At 39.7% G+C, this 8163-nt stretch overlaps 1 non-coding gene across 1 annotated transcript; it reads right to left on the bottom strand.

Moving 5' to 3' along the window:
* Nucleotides 1–7594: 7594 nt before the first annotated feature.
* Nucleotides 7595–7701, bottom strand: LOC138822954 (U6 spliceosomal RNA). The gene has a single exon (XR_011370699.1). It is a non-coding gene; the product is annotated as a U6 spliceosomal RNA (small nuclear RNA).
* Nucleotides 7702–8163: the final 462 nt, after the last annotated feature.

The raw sequence follows: 8163 nt of genomic DNA, 5'->3' as shown, positions 1-8163 counted from the left end.
TATCTGATATTGGGATTGCAACTCCCGCCTGTTTATGAGGGCCGTTAGCTTGGTAGATTTTGTTCCAGCCTTTAACATTGAAAATGTGTTAGTTTAACAGTTGTTTAACCAATTTTGCCAACACCATTTACAGAAAAGGCTATCTTTTTTCCACTCTATTTTTTTAGCTCCCTTTTCAAAGATTAGGTGGCTATTGGTCAGTGGATTCATTTCTGAGTCTTCAGTCCTTTTCCATTGGTCCTCAGGTTTGTTGTTGTGCCATTATCAAGCTGTTCTTATGACTGTGGCTTTTTAGTCGAGTTTGACATCTGGAACTGATATTGCTTCAGCACTGTTCTTTCTGCTAAGGATTGACAAACCTACAGCCAGCATTATAGTTAATGGCAAAAAGTTAAAATCATTTCTTATAAATTCAGGAATGAGGGGCTGGGAATGTGGCTCAGTGGTAGAACGCTTGCCTTGCATGCATGAGGCTCTGGGTTCCATGTCTCAGCACCACATAAGCAATAAGAATAAAAGCCAGAAGTGGTGCTGTGGCTAAAGCGCTAGCCTTGAGCTGAAGAGCGGCGGGACAGTGTCCAGGCCCAGAGTTCATGCCCCACGACTGGGGCATGAAATAAATAATTAAAATAAATTCAGGAATGAGATAAGGATGTCTGCGCTGTCCACTCCTCTTCAAATTAGTATTAGAATGCTAGCTGGGGCAATAAGACAAGATACAAACTTAAAGGGGATCCAAATAGGGAAAGATGAAGTAAAACTATTCCTCTTTGCAGATGACATGATCTTGTATTTAAAGAACCTCATGGACTCCACTCCCAAGTTACTTGAGCTGATCAGAAACTTTGGCAAACTAGCAGAATATAAAATTAACCCTCGGAAATCAATGGCTTTCCTGTATTCCAATAACGATAAGAGTGAGGCTGAAAATAGGAAAGCAATACCTTTTTAATATTCGCAAAAAAATACAATAGCAAGGAGTTAACTTAAGAGGTGAAGGACCTCTATGATGGAAACTTTAAAAACCTGAAAAAGAAAATGAAAGCAGAACTAAGGAAGTCGGAAACCTCCCACGCTCCTAGATTGGGAAGATTAACATCATGAAAATGGCAATACTGAAAAAGGCTATTTCCAAATTCAATGTGATACATATCAATATCCCAATCTCACTTTCAATGAAATAGAAGAAGCAATCCAAAAATTCATATGGAAGAATAAAAGACCCCGAATAGCAGAGAGGATTTTTGTGATTCTCATTTTGTATTACCACTTTCATTCTACAAAGTAATCTATGGATTTTAACTTTCTTCCCTCCCTTTGGATAAACCTCACAAAAACCCTGCCTCTAGCTCCCAAGACACCTAACTCTTAGGTCTGGACAATTGTTCCTAGATAGTGAATTACTTAGTTGTATTTTGAACGCATAAAACATGCATATAAAACTAGCACATTTTGATCTCATGAGAAAACTGCCTTTTTCCCTCTCTCAAATTCATTTCCTGATAGGCATTTTTAGAAAGAATCTATTTTCTTTTTTAGATGAAAGGCTTGTAGGAAACTATGTTTATAATCTGGCTCTTCCTCCTGTACCTCAACACCTAAAACACAAATTTCACAAAGCATTTATAAGAAACAATACAAAAACCAAAACACTGGGAAATGCTCAGATGCAGAAAGTTTTACAAAACCCAGAATATAACTCTGCTGTCTGAGGCCGGGGCTCTCTGTGTAAATTAACAAACCCCAAAAGAGCAGCCAAGAGTACCAGACATGAGTGTCTCTGGCTGATACTCCATGGACAAGGAGCATGGAGGGGCATCCTGAGCCTGCAAGAGAGTGTCGGGAGGAAAGTTTCCCTGCCAGCCTGAGTACAAAAGTTGGCATCACCCCACCTGGGCCTGTATTTCTTGTCTTCTCCCCACAGCTGAGAACAATCGTCCCCTACTCCATGGAGGATACTGTACAAGCTGATCCCCAGAGCGGCTTCTGTTTTGTCTGCAGTCCTTCCTAGGTGGGTTCCCCCTCCCACTGTGTGTGTGTGCTCTCAGGGGCTGATCCTTAGGGCCCAGGCCCATGGGGCTTGTGGGTATTATATGTGGGTCAGTGGCACTGTGTCATTCACACAGCAGCTTCCCTAGTCCAACAGCAGGTACACCCTGATATTCTCCCACAGTCTCAGGTGAGGTGCCCAGAAGCACCCGTGTTGGGTAGGCTGCCACTAGGCTCCTACTTCATCAGAGGGGCCAGATGAAGTGGCTGCTGACTGAATTACTAATTATTTTATGGAGCAGTTATAAACAAATTGATACTTATTACTGTATGATATATAATGCTATATCCTTGAGTCTCTAGTCTACAAAATCATTGAACTTGATACTAGCAAGAATGTATTTTATTTTATGTGTTTATAAGCCCATAATGGCAAACTGAAATGAAAGTACAACAAAACTCTTCTCCAAAAAACACATTCTAAAATCACAGAATTTGAAAAAAATTGTATGTAAGTGCAAATGAAATTATACTAGGATAGTAAAATACACACAAAAATATTACATTCGTTACATTCAAAAGTAAAATAAGTAAGTACAGAAAGAATTCCTACTGGATAAAAAATATTACAATGTTTAACAGGTAGAAGTGATATAGGTTATATGTTTCCTTTTTATAAAACTTATTTATATCTTCCTGTTCTGTTTATCTTAGTGAAGGAAAATGTTAGAAAGCAGAAATTATATGTGGCATCTCTTACTTCCAGTACTACAAAGGAGAGTGGCACTTCCTAATGGGAGTCCTGGAATGACACCCACACCCAGCTCATGTAGACCCATCAGAGGTCCCTGTGGTGACCCTGAGGGGGTCTGGAAAACCGCACTGCTGTTGCAGCAGGTGCAGTATTTGTTGTGGTGGGCTGCATCCAACAAAGCTCCATCAGTGACCAGACCAAGCAACCCAGCCTCAGGTGCCAAAGCCAGGAGGTAAGGCAGGGCAGACCCCAAGTCCTGCCTTCCATGTGTGTGGCCTGCATTGCCAAGGCCAGACCCATTCCTGCTTTGGATACCAATGAGGGTAGAGGATGAGCCCATTGCTGCCAAAGGGAGCATCCCCGGAATGGCACCCAGAGCTGGGCCCATGTGGACCAGAAGGACAATGGAGGAGGCTATACAGCAAAGCCAAAGGGGCTTTGATCCCCCAGTGCTGCAGCTGGTGCACTGCAAGTCCATGCTCCTCTGGCACTGATGGGCATATGCAGGGATGGCACCTTACCCGAGATCACAGGGACCAGAAAATGGAGGTCCGTGGGGATGCTGAAGGGGCTCCAGGGTGCTCAGCTGCCACAGCTGTCACAAGCCCACTGGCAGAAGGGCCAGCACACGACTCTAATCCCCATTCTGCCCTAAAGTCTGAACCAAGGTTGGGCTGCCTGGCCCCAAGGGGGTGAATTGTCCACCAAGCCTTCCTTCTCTTGTGGACTGTGCAGTGTACAAGCATGGTGTTCTCCACCCCACACCCATGGGGGCAGGCAGTGACCCCACAACAGAGTCTCACTGGGATGGCACTTGCACCCAGGACCACCGAAGACCAGTACCAGCACACCTGGCAGAGGAGAGGGCAGCAGTGGACTCAACTCCAGCCCCATGGCTGCCAGATCCTGGGTGAAATGGAACAAGTGAGAATGGGAAGGGAGGTGGGCAGGGTGGGCAATGCTCATCTGGCAATGGTAGGGACCATGCACACACACATCCCTTCACTGCACATCCACCACAAGGGAGGGGCCCCACTTCTCAACGGGTGACCTGAAGAGGCCCCACACCCACAAGGACTACATAAATGGAAGTTCACGTGGTGATATTGAAAGGTCTCCAGGGTACAGCCTTGCTCCTGCACTGATCAACTGGCACAAAAAAAAAAAAAGGAAAAATGACCACTACACCTTTTCATCAATGATAACCTATTATACTTTCAAAACAGTTTTACTTTCCTCTTGTCCTATATTTTTGCATGGGGCCCTCTGAATTAACCAGAAATCTCCAGGATTTCTTCATGCACAGTAATACAAATAAATATAGCTTCTATTCTTTTTTGAATTAAGGGAGGTTGCATTTAGTTCTTTCCCATGTTTGATTCATGAAAAAGAAATCCTGAAGTGTATCTGTAAAACACAAAACTCAAGCTACCCAGAGAGAAATAATCACATGATTAGTGGTTCAAATGATATTTCATCTTTGCATTTCTTTAGAAAACTGCATACTTGGGGCTGGGAAGGTGGCTCAGTGGTAGAGCGCTTGCCTTGCATGCATGAGGCTCTGGGTTTGATTCCTCAGCACCACATAAGCAAAAAGAAAAAAGCCAGAAGTGGTGCTGTGGCTCAAGTGGTAGTGTGCTAGCCTTGAGCTGAAGAACTGAGGGACAGCGCCCAGGCCCAGAGTTCAGGCTCCACAACCGGACCACCCCCCAAAAAGAAAGAAAGAAAGCAAGAAAGAAAACTGCATACTACTTTCTACAATGAGAATATTAACCTGTATTTTGACCAAGAGAGTACAAAATTTCCTTTCCTCCACACTCTCACAACATTATTACCTTCTGAGTATTTCCAAGGGCAGGTTTTTCCTATGTGCAGTACCCCAGACTGGCCTTAGAATCAAATCCTCTTACTCCAACCCCCTAAATGCTTGGAATTACAAGCCTTTACCACCACACCTGACTCCTTTGATTTCGTTGATAAGAGTTATAATAGTTATGAAGTAGTATCATAGTAATTTTGAGTTGCATTTCTCTAATGACTTCTGTTCAGAAAGCATTAAGCCAGCATAGAAGTGGTATTAAACACAAATTTGTAAACCCACTGGTGATTTTCAGGGCTTTTTGGAAAGCAGGTCTATTCAGAACTTTCATCCATATTAAATCAAGTTTCTTGTTAATCTCATCTTTAATATCTCTATACAAAATGAATACTTAATTCAATATAGTAGAAAGGAAAAATTAAGCAACTCCTAACATTTTTCACTTTTCAATAAAATGATATTGCTTAAATCAATTTCTGTTTATGCTTGAGACTATACTACTTAATTTGGTTAGACCTTTTACAAAGCTTTATATACTTTATTTATTTTATGTTGATTGCTCTTTCCAAATCCTGCATGTCTAATTTTGGTTTCTTTCAGTCTCATGTAGTTCAGATTTCAAACCGAAGAATAAATGGAAGGAAACAAACAAAAAAAAAAGAGTTCCTCTCATCTGATGATGCCTCTACAAGAATGAGGAAAGAGTTCATCCTGCTAAGGATCTATGATAGAATTTCAAAAAGAGAATTCATTCTTCTAGGTTTTCCCTATCTTTGTGATGTACCTTAAATTATATAAAACAAAATACACTGCTCAGATACTCTTACGTTTTATCAGTTTTGTACATTTTCATATGGACTTCACATCTGTCTACAACATTCCTTCTTTATAAATATCCCTGATATTTTTACACTATCAAGACATAAGATAACCAGTTTGATTTACAGCATGAGAGTTATCCTCCTGGCTTCCTTGGAAGCAGAGCATGGTCAATAGATAACATTACTTCTGGTTGCTCACTTCATGTAATGGTTTCTGTAATACATTTTATTTAGTATTTAAAAAACTGTTGGCTAAACTCAAAAGCTCATTCATAGAAGTTTATGTTAAGTTTTTCACAAGTTTTAATTCTCTTAATTCTTAAGATAACATTTGCTATAATACTAATATTATTACCATTTAAGTGTTGGGAAAAATTGTAATTAAAGGCACTAAATGCATGGCCCAAATACACACAGTGAGGAAAAAAATGAGTCAAAGTTTCCAAAAGTCTTTCAGCAATTCAGAAAAGGTAGGTAAAATCTCACCATTCTCTTACACTCTAAATTCAATATTAATATTGCTCAAGAAGTAATAGCATAGCAATTATTGCCGATGATGATTGTTTTCTGTCACAATTTGTCTTCAACACAGACTGTGTTGGTAACATTGCGTTATCATGCACAGAATTGAGCTTATACATTGAGTTTCAAAGACAGCCAAATTTCTTCTGTACTACAGTTCCATTTTTCTTTTTAAAAAGTACCAAAACTTTTAAATATCATCACTTTCTGTCTTTTAAGAATCCAAAAGAGAAATAAATTCACATTTAATTTAATAAATTCACCTTTACTTTTAAAGCAAAGTGCTTTAAAAGTAGGAGATGATAAAAACAGGCCCCCATGAAGTAAATTTTCTTCTACTTTTAAAATTATTCTGAAAACCTTGTGCTGGTTGGTCACACCCGTAATCTTGTTTACTTGAGATATCTACTCAGGAGGCTGAGATCTGTGGATAACAGTTGGAAGCCAATCAGGGCAAAATTATTTTTGAGATTATTTTTCAAAAAAATTTAATGAACTAGCAAAGAGCCAGGAGTGCAGATGTCGCTCACCAATCTAGAGAGGAAAGGCCTAGCAAGACCTTAAAGCCCTGAGTTCAAATTCTGAGCACTCCAACACACTTGTGTACCCGTGTGCACACACACACACATTTATTCAAAATACCCTCGTGTCAGTGTTTTGCATTAATTTATTTGTTAACAAGATTATATGGATAAAATAAGGGAAATAAACTCTTCAATCTCAGAACATTTTTATACATTTTTTATTTTAAAAATACTGCACATGAGCAAGGTAATGAGTACATTTCCTAACAAGCATTGTTACCTCCTCCTTTATTTTTCCCCACCATCCCTTCTCTCCCACCTCCACAAGTACACTCCACTCCTCCTCTCTCCTTCCCCTACCTAAATTGTAAAATTCATTTTTCATCATACGTCTTGTGCATCTCATTGTTACAATGGGTCAACCCATATCCCTATTTAAGCATTTTGTTGTTTTCTTCTTCTCCCCAAATTAGAGAAACGTATATACAAGATGTAGGCGCACCAACTTCAAATCCAGTGAAAAAAGGGGTTATAGCGTGGTTGAGGAACATATAAAGGAACAAAAAAAATCACATCGTACAGTATAAGTATGTTAGAAATAATAGCAAGATAGAATCACTTGTGTACCTATCTTGGTGTTCGTTTAGCTTAACATCATCTTATCTGGTCAAATGCACATAGCTTAAGACATTTTCTGATAATCCCGGACATATATTAGCTATTGAAAATAAGAGAAACCATGGGACCTATATTTCTTTGGAGTTGGCTTACTTCACTTAAAAATTTTTTTCCAAATCTTTCCATTTCCTAACAAATTGGGCAATGTCATTCTTTCTAATGGAGGCAGAGCATGCAATTGTATATATTTACCAGGTTTTCTTGATCCATTCATCTACTGAGGGGCATCTGGGTTGGTTCCATATCTTAGCTATGGTAAATAATGCTGCAATAAACATAGTTGTGCTGGTAGTTTTAGTATGGTCTTGTTTGTGATCCTTTGGGTAAATGAACAAAAGTGGGATTGCTGGGTCATAGGGGAGCTTTATGTGGAGTCGTTTGAGGAAACTCCATACTGCTTTCCAAAGTGGTTGAAGACTTTTACACTCCCACCAAGAATGCAGTAGGGTTCCCTGGTGGCCCCATCCCCTCCAGCATTTGTTGTTGTAAAAACATGGATTGCTTCACTAATTTTCAAGTCATCCTTGAGCAGGGGCCATGCTAATCTTCTCTGTATCATTCTGATGTTAGTGTATAGGCTGCCGGATTAAGCACAGAACATTTTTTATATAGAAGGTGTAATTTATTTTCTTAGTCAATTCCACAAAAAAGTAAGTTCAAAAGAATTGTCATGAAATTTTAGAATCATGCATTTCTTACATAAGCACACATTTTTGATGTTGGCATAATTTGTGGAGGGGAAGGGGAAAATGTTTAAATAGGGATACAGGTAGACCCATTGCAACAATGAAAGGAACTTTACAACTTTGGTATCTCTACTACTGCCATACCTGCAGATTGTAACTTCATTGCTTCTTTTGAGGTAAGTATCACTATGCCTGGGTCTGCTTGGACTGTGGTCCTCCTAACACAAGCAAAACATATAGCACCCATCAAATGGTTAGAGTTTCTGAAACTTCCTTTTTTTTTTTTTTTTTTTGGTCTGGGCTTGCCTGGAACTGCAATTCTCTAATCTCTGTTTTCTAAGTAGATAATATTACAGGTTTGAGCCACTTT

Source organism: Dipodomys merriami, unplaced genomic scaffold (assembly GCF_024711535.1).
Source record: "Dipodomys merriami isolate MVZ:Mamm:240054 unplaced genomic scaffold, mDipMer1.0.p SCAF_1193, whole genome shotgun sequence".
Taxonomy (NCBI): Eukaryota; Metazoa; Chordata; class Mammalia; order Rodentia; family Heteromyidae; genus Dipodomys; species Dipodomys merriami.
This window is presented reverse-complemented; position numbering and strand designations above follow the sequence as displayed.